The 9,864-nt window shown below is 36.8% G+C and overlaps 1 long non-coding RNA gene across 1 annotated transcript; it reads right to left on the bottom strand.

The window, feature by feature from the left end:
- Window positions 1–5,270: 5,270 nt before the first annotated feature.
- Window positions 5,271–8,774, bottom strand: LOC115920034. The gene is made up of 2 exons (XR_004062133.1): window positions 8,620–8,774; window positions 5,271–7,034 (listed from the first exon to the last, which is right to left on the bottom strand). It is a non-coding gene; the product is annotated as an uncharacterized LOC115920034 (long non-coding RNA).
- Between the last annotated feature and the right edge of the window lie 1,090 nt (window positions 8,775–9,864).

Genomic DNA, 9,864 nt, shown 5'->3' with positions numbered 1-9,864 from the left:
ATATAGGGGTCTATGTGGCCTTATCTTAATAGAACAACAGCCATCTTTGAAAATCTAACTTTTTCCTTAGCTTCCATGTAGCAAGTTCTCATTTCGTGTGTACGCAAGATCTCCTTAAAAAGCAGTAGATGGTAATGACGAAGGGAACGCATCCACATAGTTCCCACCTAGAAAAGCAATAATCATGTGATGGTTCTGTGACCAGATAAAAATAATGTAGGTCACTCGTGACGTAATAATCGCATCGCCGCGGTGCAAAAATGAATTTTGCCCAACCGCGGGTCAATAACCGGTCACTGCCGAATCGGCAAGGCACACTTACACGAACTTTCATGGCGCTGGTTGATAATGTTCGGTCTTACGCAAGTTAGATGTATAATGTAAAGATATCCAGTGGCGCTGTGGCCTTCTGTGACGGTAATGAGAAGGGGGCAGCGCCGAGGGGTAGTCGGTGCCTGGGTGATATGCTTTCGATGGATCAGGCGGCTTTAGGGGCTGCAAAGGGTGAGGCTCGAAGTCCAGCATTTGAAATTAGGTTTATTGCCTGCTAGCTGGGAGGATCGAGTAGTTTAATATTCTACCCCTCTTTCCATTTTCTTCCTCTAGTTCCTTGTGTGCTGGTTTTGGTGTGGTCGTTTCAGTGGTTGTTGCCCTACAGACCTCACCCAGAAATGGAATTTCATTTGGGGAGAAATGGGTTTGTTGAGGTGGATGGGAATAATTTGTACTGACCAATGAATAATCAATATCAGGACATTCCAATATGATTGTCCACCAGCCATTGAACTATTTGTGATGTTTGTATTCGTTTTTTAGGGGCTGAATATTGCAAGAAATATAGTTCAAGGTCATATTGTGGGGAAATAAACTTCACTTCACATCTATCTTATTAAGATGAAGGAGAAAATTAGTAAAAGTGCATTAGGAGGATAATCATTGTTTGTTTATCGTATAGATTTAATAAGAAAAAAATACTTATACCCATTATACAGTAAATATCAAATCTGGAAAAGAATGTTATGACATGAACTTCATTAAGAAAATTGCTGTTTGTTGGACACCATAATGAAACGTTTTCGTTGACCATGCGCAGTGCTTGGTAACATTACATACGCAATTTACTCCCACTTTTAATATATTTATGATAGTGATTCTTGTCAAAAGAACTATTTCAGTTACGAAAAATAAATGGAGAGAAGCTTGTTTTTATATATTTTTTTAATGAGTAATAAGAGAGAGAGAGAGAGAGAGAGAGAGATAGGGAGAGAATGTGGGTGTGTGAGTGTGCGTGCGCGTGTGTGTGTGTGTGTGATAGAGAGAGAGAGAGAGAGAGAGAGAGAAAGAGAGAGTGAGGGTGTATGTGTGTATGTGTAATAGAGAGAGTGAGAAATATATAGAGAGAGAGCCAGGGGGAGAGAGAGAGTGTGTGTGTGTGCGTGTGTGTTTGTGTGTGGTGTGTGTGTGTGTGTGTGATGGAGAGAGAGAGAGAAAGAAAGAGAGAGAGAGAGAGAGGTGGGACCGAAAGAAAATCAAATTCAGAGTTCAAGTTTGTCGAATTGTCTCTTACATATTCCTGAAGAATTACATAGATTAATTAGGACAGACTAGAATAAGAGGAAAGGAGTGATAACAAAATCGCACAAAATAATGCAAACTAATTCACATGGAATATTGCAATGGGGGTATGGTAACCCTACGTACTGGACATAGTTACACCCTTAGGTCATCGGCTGTCATTTTGGCGGCCTTGATATTGGTATTGCTATTTCTCCCGGGCATACATATTGAGATTCGGCCTTGACCCAGGGATAAAAACGGCGTCCATCCACTTGCCCCCAACATCATTATCCTCAAGTATTGACAAAAATCGATTTCCACCAAAGGGGGTGAGCTGCGACCCCCTGGCAGTGGTGCGGATAGGAGACGTGAGGGGGGACGAGTGAGAACTTGAATGACATCGGATTCTGAGAAGGGATGCTGCCGATGGGGGAATGGTAAATTCATATTCGTGTCCACTACTTCTTCTTAGGATGGGCTTATTAAAGGGATTTGACAAGAGCATGACCAAAGCAACTATATACTTCGGTTTGCTCGCTCGTCTCTCACGTAACTATTGAGTCTCAGATTCTGAAAAAAAATCCTGGATTTAGCTCATGCTTCAATGATAATTATAAACCTTTAGGTCAGTCAGGAACCCCATGACTTTTACCAGCCGATTGCTTGTCTGATTATCAAGATATTTATGATTGTAAATCGAAATCAAATTTTGCGTTTTCCTAACGGTTTTCATAACACTACAGTCTATTTGGGAAAACGTGTCTGGCAAAACCGGTCACTCAAAGATTTTTACTTCTTTGAGGCAGTTCTTGATCGTTTTGAACCGTAATTTTTTAGGGCTTCAATATTACACCATATCACAGACACTGATAACACGTAGGGCCGTACATCTCAGATTTAACATTGTTAAACGATGCCTTTAAGTATGATCTTGTTTTGTTATAGCTTCATGTTTTAATGAGTTGTTTGTAATTAAGATCGAGATTAACGCTTTTTCCCCCTTAATCTGGACCTGTCGACCTTGATCCCTAGGGGGAAATGAGCACTCTCCAATATTGCCTCCTCAACATGCTATCGATTTGGGTTCATGGTTATGGGGACAAATTGGACATCAATCTCTGTCTCTGGACTCTCTTTCTCTCTCTCTCTCTCTCTCTCTCTCTCTCTCTCTCTCCCTCTCTCTCTCTATCTATCTTTCTCTTGCTCTCTCTCCTTCTCCCATATCTCTCTCTGCGGGTCTCTGTCTATGCCTGTCTCTGTCCACCTCTCTTTCCTTTTTTTTTTGTATTTGAATCACCCTCCATTTTTTAAAATTAATCACAATTATACAAATACTTAGAGTTTACAAAATACCTCCTTCATTTTTTTCTTTTATGTCTCTGTCTCTGTATGCCTGTCTTTAATGTACACAAATGTAGAAGAAAGAATTCCATGAACAAGCGAAAAGCGAAAGCATTAAAAACAATATGCCCTTTTTATCTGTTGAGTATTGATATAGAACATCGAACCCATTTATTTTATCTGTCATTCTTCTTTTGGACGCGTGTGAAATTGTCAATATTAAAACTCTTTTCTTCCAGAAGCATCATCTTTACCAACGATTTATAGCACCTCCTCTGTCCGTGATGATGGGCTGAATTGTCTTTTCTGTATGACGTCTGAGATATACGTAGTAACACAAAAATGTAACACGGTAGTCTACCTGCTCCTAATATCATCGTCAATAATATGGGCTCAAAGTGGCGTACATTGGGAAATTATTGCAAGGGAGACAGAAAGGGAAAGGCTTTCAGGTTTAAACCTCAGCAAATTTGAAAAGATGAAACTTAACATTTTTGGGTGCACATTTTGTATACATGGTATATTCGGCATATACGCAAAATACTGTTTAAAGATGTGGGAGAGAGAGAGAGAGAGAGAGAGAGAGAGAGACGCTTCGTGGGGCGCCATCTTATATTAACATTTCATACATTTACATAACGGCAAATTTATGGGGCTCGTCAGACAAGGGCTCCTTTTAGAGTACAATCTGGCATGTATATCAAGTGCACACATAATTAATAAGCTCCATACTTGTGTTCTTATATACCCTTCCAATTTTAATTTAAAAAAGGCACCTGTGAGAAAAAGAGGACACTTTTTTTTTGGTCCCAAAAAAAATCGCAACGACTCAGCCGACCGCTGAATAAGCGGGGGGGGGGGGGGGGGGGGGGGGAGGGGGCGAGGGGGGGGGGGGGTAAGAGTAAGAGGACACTTTTTTTGGGGGGGGGAGGGGGTCTCGAAATTTGAAAATTTGACATTTTGCTCCGTTGGGGGAGGGGGGGGGGTAAGGTCAGCTTTTTTAGGTCAGCCATGGGAATATTTTTTTATTTTTTTTCTTCAAATTTTAAATAAATAATAAAAAAAAAAACATCCAAAGGGGGGGTTAGGGGGGTTATCGGGGGGTTTACACACAGAAAAATACCAAAAATATACCCTGTGTACGCGCCTGATCCCCGTCATGATGTTCATATGGCCATTTATGAGGTTACACGCTAAGGCGACGTTCAAAGTTCATTCGTTGTCAAACATTTGTTTCTTTTATACTATTATGCTTGTCATTCATTTTAATGACGCCTTTGGCTACGTGTCAGCTATTTGAGCTACCTTAAGGCCAATGGACTTTAGAACATATATTTTATAGCTCCAAAGCAAATTTATTAAAAAAAATGCTTCAAAGAGATCTAAAAGTTACGTGAACAAAAAGGTCGGTGTTATGGCAGACCAGACAAAGTATTTTTTTTTTTCTTTAATAACATTTTTGTTTAAAGGATTTTCTTCGACAACTTCAAAATATTCTTTATTTTGAAACACATTCCTACATGAAATATACAATAAACCCTATTTTAACTGTGAACATTTTCAGAAGGTAAACCATTTAACACAATTTCATCCGTAGCCCGATGAGAGATAGAAAGAAAAAGAGGAGGAAAAGGAAATATTGATGTGTGTCCCTGTTTATCTCTCCACTATCATTTAAATCATTCACAGATGTTATTCCCCATGCCTTTTGTTTCTAAAAAGGTTTTGACTGCTAACCGTTTGCCTATAATTTTCTGTACATGAAGCTCTAAATCCATTTTACGACTTTGATCCATTACTTATTTTGATTTTCTTATATTCTCTGTCTCTGTCTCTGTCTCTCTCTCTCTCTCTCTCTCTCACATATGCATAAATTCTCCCCTCTGGCTCTCACCCTCTCTTCTCTCACACACAACACACACTCTCTCTATTTGTGTTTCTCTTTTATCCCTCAAATTATCCATCATCTCCACATATTATTCAGCAAATTATGCTACTTGAATCTTATCTGTATCAACCCCAATTCTGAGTTCAAACAACCCTTTTCCCTCTGAATCTTTACTCAGAATTAAATGTATATAAGTCATATTCTTGTTTATTTGATAGTATTCAACAACATAGTCATTGAATATGTTCAACTGATGGACGATGTAACATCGAGATTTAGTTATTTCTTCACAATCCATAAAATCCTACCAAAACGGATAATTTTGTAACTGCTTGTGAGGAAAGAGATGCTTCTCAAGATAGTTCTTATGGTAATACTAATTGTGAGGATATTTAAAAGACATGCTTATGACTAGAAGTACCCTTCTTTGAGTACCCTTTACCCTTTCACAATACTCGAATCAAACAATCCTATTACACAATTGTATAGAAATCAGAATAGAAGTTTATATAAGAATTATATGTATTCACAAACTGTTGATAACGATTTCTACAAACTCGTTTAGAAAACATTCAGAAAACATTTGCATTTTCTTAAAAAGTAATTAACAATTGAATTGCAATTGGCATAAATTAATTTGTAGGATAGAAGCATGATAACATATTTCAACTGCATGAAATCAAGATTCCCATTTTTCTAAATCATTATCAACACAAATTTTGAAACTGATAAACTGCACATACATACATGTAATCTGGAAAAAATTCAAAGCAAATATCTAAAATGCAAATGTTGGAAAGTGTAGTTCTTCACATGAGCGCATGATTTAGAGGACACAGTACTCTAATAAACTATGAAAATTTATAAAATCCTAACAAGTATTCACAAAAATGTGAGAGTTGATGAGAGCATAACACTTAGCAATGATGTCATTTTGTTTACACTTTACACTTTGCAGGTCAAAATAGTTCTTATCCCTAAAAAATGATGTGACAGTATGAAAATGGATGGAGTTTGAGGATTATATGGAGATACATGTAGATGTATGCAATATAACTTTCAGAAATTATAACTACTCAAGGAATTCCATGTTCGAGGCTAAATTGAGACAATGCCAGCCTCAAAGTAGGATAACATGTATGTTATCACATCACAAAAGGTCATTACATGACGGTACATGTAGATGGAAAACTTATACTACCTTCATCAGCATCTTTGGAAGCAGAAAACTAAGGAGTTAAGAGTGCAGCACTTACAATCATATTTGTGACACTCAAACAGTGGACTGATCCTGAATGACTTTTTAGGTTGGCATACACTCTCACGTTTCTCTCTATGAGTGAGGTACATCTTGGAAACCTAGTATGTGAATTACAACCTTAAAACTGTTTGGAAGTCAAATCATGAGCAACAAGCAAATGCATTTTCATGAAAATGTTATCAAAACATTTAAAAGTTCTGAATCTCAATACATATCATTGTTACAGGTTGTTCACTGCCCTCTTGCAATCTGTGCTATTGGATTTAAACAATCTCCTACCTTCCAAATCTCATGAAATGGTTGATGCTTTCTGAATATATGGAGCTAGACGATCATATTATTATCCCTCTCAATCTGTGATGCCTACTCGACAACATTCCTATTGTAGTAGATTGTAACAACAAACTGATAGCCACATCTGACAGATGATGTATTCACATATTTCTCTTTGATTTGAGTGGATGGTTACGTACAAAACAAATGCACCGTGTATAGATCAAGAAATGAAAAAATCTAATGTAAAAGAAGAATATATAATTGACTTAAAATCACTATACATGCCATCCCAATCAGGTAGAGAAAACCAGCATCCCTAGAATACTGGTTGAAGTCGTCATCCTCCTGTGTATATGTCTCTAAACATTACCATAAAAAAATGTCACAGACATCAAAAGTCAATGTTGCATCTCAGAGAGTTAAAAGGAAAAAAATTATCCGAAATCTTTGAAGTTCTATCATACTGCAGCCTTATATAATCCACCATCCACTATTCATCAAGTTAATGCTGTCTCTTAAAGTAGATGCTGACAAAAGACGCGAGCAACTCTTCATTTTCTGATGTTTGCGTATCTCACATGCTCTCCATCTGGAATTTCTTCATTTAACTTCTTCATTCTGTTCTTGCTCTTCAAGATCTCATACCGATTCTTGTCCACACTGATCTTGGCGTAGGCGAATGAAGAAACTCCTACCACCATGATACCGACCCTGTGGGTGAAATCAAACCAAAGATAATCACAATTTTTTATATTTTTTACAAGACATATATTATTGTAGATTTGTAAAAAGCTGTTTTATTATTTATGAAAAGAAATATTGTTGTAGGTCTAGTTTCACAAATTTTACAATATAAATTGGTAATGTAATTTCTATGTGGGAACATATATACCCAGACTACCATACTAATTGCCCCTCCCACCCCAATACAAAATGAATTAATTTAAAAAAATGCTAAAGAATATATGGCCCTGCCCCTGGGCTGGGCAAGTCATTCATACTAACAAGACTAGCGGCCAAAAGGCAAATTACCATCTTCAAACTAGCGATATGTAGTCAACATGAAAATATAACATTAATCACACCAGCAAGACATAGTGCCAATGCCAGAGTTTTACTTTTAGACCCAGCCTAATCCACTACCAGCACTCTTACAAAGTAGTACATGTCATAGACCGAAAACTTCAGTCTCTCTAATCGTCGGTTGTTCCACTGAGACTACGTCTGGCTCCACTAGACCTCCGATTATAGAGACTGAAGATTGTCCTATCGGGACTGTATGGAACCAATGGTTCGGTTCGGCAGGACCGCGATGAATGAGATATGCTACGAGATTTTCACTCTTTACATCCTCACACATGCTGCAATATGACAATAATTAGAGTCTAATTAAAAATAACATATATATAGCTTATTTGACTTACGATAGCTTGCTCATTTAGATCCTAAATTAATGATTAATCCGAGAAAGTCTCGTCGTCAACATTATCCGTCTTGGTTTTAGTTGATGAATATTAATTTTTTCTTTTCGAACGTCCAATAGCTACCGTAGCTACATACGAGTCGGCCCGGCTTGACCAACGAACTCCCACGAAACGAGTGCTCTGATTGGCCATTGGCTATGTTTTGGTAGGTGGACCCGGAAATATATCGGCCGCCGGGTAATATTTCGAATGCATGAACGTACTGCTTCGCGGTTCTGAGGTACAAATTGGATAATTCATATAAGTAAGTCCGTAAATTATTTATTTAATATTAAGTTATCAAATTTTGAAAACTGTAATTAGGACAAATGACATACCGACCTAATTTACATCTGATTTAGAAATCAGAAAATTAGATCTAAATAAAGAAAATCGGGGGAGAAATGTCGGAAACGAAAAGCTGTTCCGCTGTGGCTCTAATTTACCCGCACGGTACGAGATCTCTGGGTTGCCATCTGTATTGGGGAATGACAACAAATGTCAGTTTTATTAAAGAAATGACCCAAATCAGAATTCAGATGGTTATTGCTGTCTAGATCTATACTTAGGTCTACATGTCAATGCATGCAGTCTAACCATAAATCTAAATGAAATATCCACAACAAATAACACATGCTATGCTAGTAAAAAGTAGTATTAGTAATTGACCTAGAATCTACTAGTTTACTCTGATTGCATCCATGTGACATGTAAAGTACAGTTTCATATAGTTTCATAGATATAGCTAGACTCATCATAACACAGGCCACAATACATGGGGCCCACGGCTACAGTTACACTCCACAGCAAATGTTTCTTAAAGTTCGACTCACCAACTCAGCATGATTTTGGCTGATTTACTAAGAACCATAGCTACTCTCTTGTTGCAAAATATCAGAGAGAAAAAAAATCAACTATGAAGTATATTTTGTGCTCGTTTCGCATAGGAAGCTTATTTTTAATTCCAGTGCATTGACATTACACAATTACGACTTCCGGTTATCAGCATCTTCTTCTTCTTGTTCTTCCTCCGCTTTTTCGGAGATCAGCGATCCCATGGGCCGCAAGACATATAACTAAACAGGAGCACAAGCATCATAAACGCCGTAGCAGACGACATTTATAATTTATCAAGATTATCCTTAGCTACGGAGAGCTGAGGTACGATTTTTTTATGTAATTGGAAGGGAGAATCAATACATTTTTTTAATTGCAAAATGTTTACTTTGGGGCCAGGTGTGTTGAGAGAGAGAGTTTAGAAATATTAAGTATAACAAAATAAAGCTGTACACTTCCCAGAATGCAGTTCAAATGAGTAAACTGAAACAATCCCTCTTTTTAAGGTTAAAATTGAAATGACTTACGGTGTCTTCGATAGTACAAAGCAAAAATAAAAGATACGATATGTACGCATTAATCAGCTACCATTATCAATTCTCAGGATCCGTAACAAAATAAAAAGGCAAACATAAAAATACAAGCGCCATTTACTGTCCCAGTGTGTTTCAGTTTAAGAAAATGCAATTTAGTATGGAACCGTCAGTACCTGAAATTTATTTAATGTTGTTCATTTTTTGTAACGGGTATGATCAACTTGTTAAGCCACATGTTTGTTTGTTTGTTTGTTTTGTTTTTTTAATTTTTGTTAAAGTTTTATTTTAACAGGGTCGTCTCATTCAAGTTCATTTTTGAACCTGCTCTCCCAGAGAGCCCTGCATTCACATAAAAAACATGTACAATAATAACATGAATTCAAAACATACATATAAAGGTAAAATATACATGGTATATACAATAATTAAACATAGGTAACGAAAAATACGCATTAACAATTATAAGGAAAAAGAATACAACTATCAAATTGAGAAAACTAGATGAATGAAATGTAATAAATAAAGGTCAAATGTTTCACATATTTAAGTTGATTTTTATATGTACATTGTAAATGTTTATAACCTGTTTTTGCTTTTAACTGAATTTGAAATAAAATTGGATCTATCAATCAATCAATCAATCAATCAAACATAAATCTCGGTCATTCGATTTTTTTACAGCGAATTACTCTCCAACTTAAAACT

Source organism: Strongylocentrotus purpuratus, unplaced genomic scaffold (genome assembly GCF_000002235.5).
Source record: "Strongylocentrotus purpuratus isolate Spur 01 unplaced genomic scaffold, Spur_5.0 spur5_scaffold_7, whole genome shotgun sequence".
Classification (NCBI taxonomy): domain Eukaryota; kingdom Metazoa; phylum Echinodermata; class Echinoidea; order Camarodonta; family Strongylocentrotidae; genus Strongylocentrotus; species Strongylocentrotus purpuratus.
Note: the sequence above shows the minus strand (reverse complement) of the source record. Positions and strands in the feature narration are given on the sequence as shown.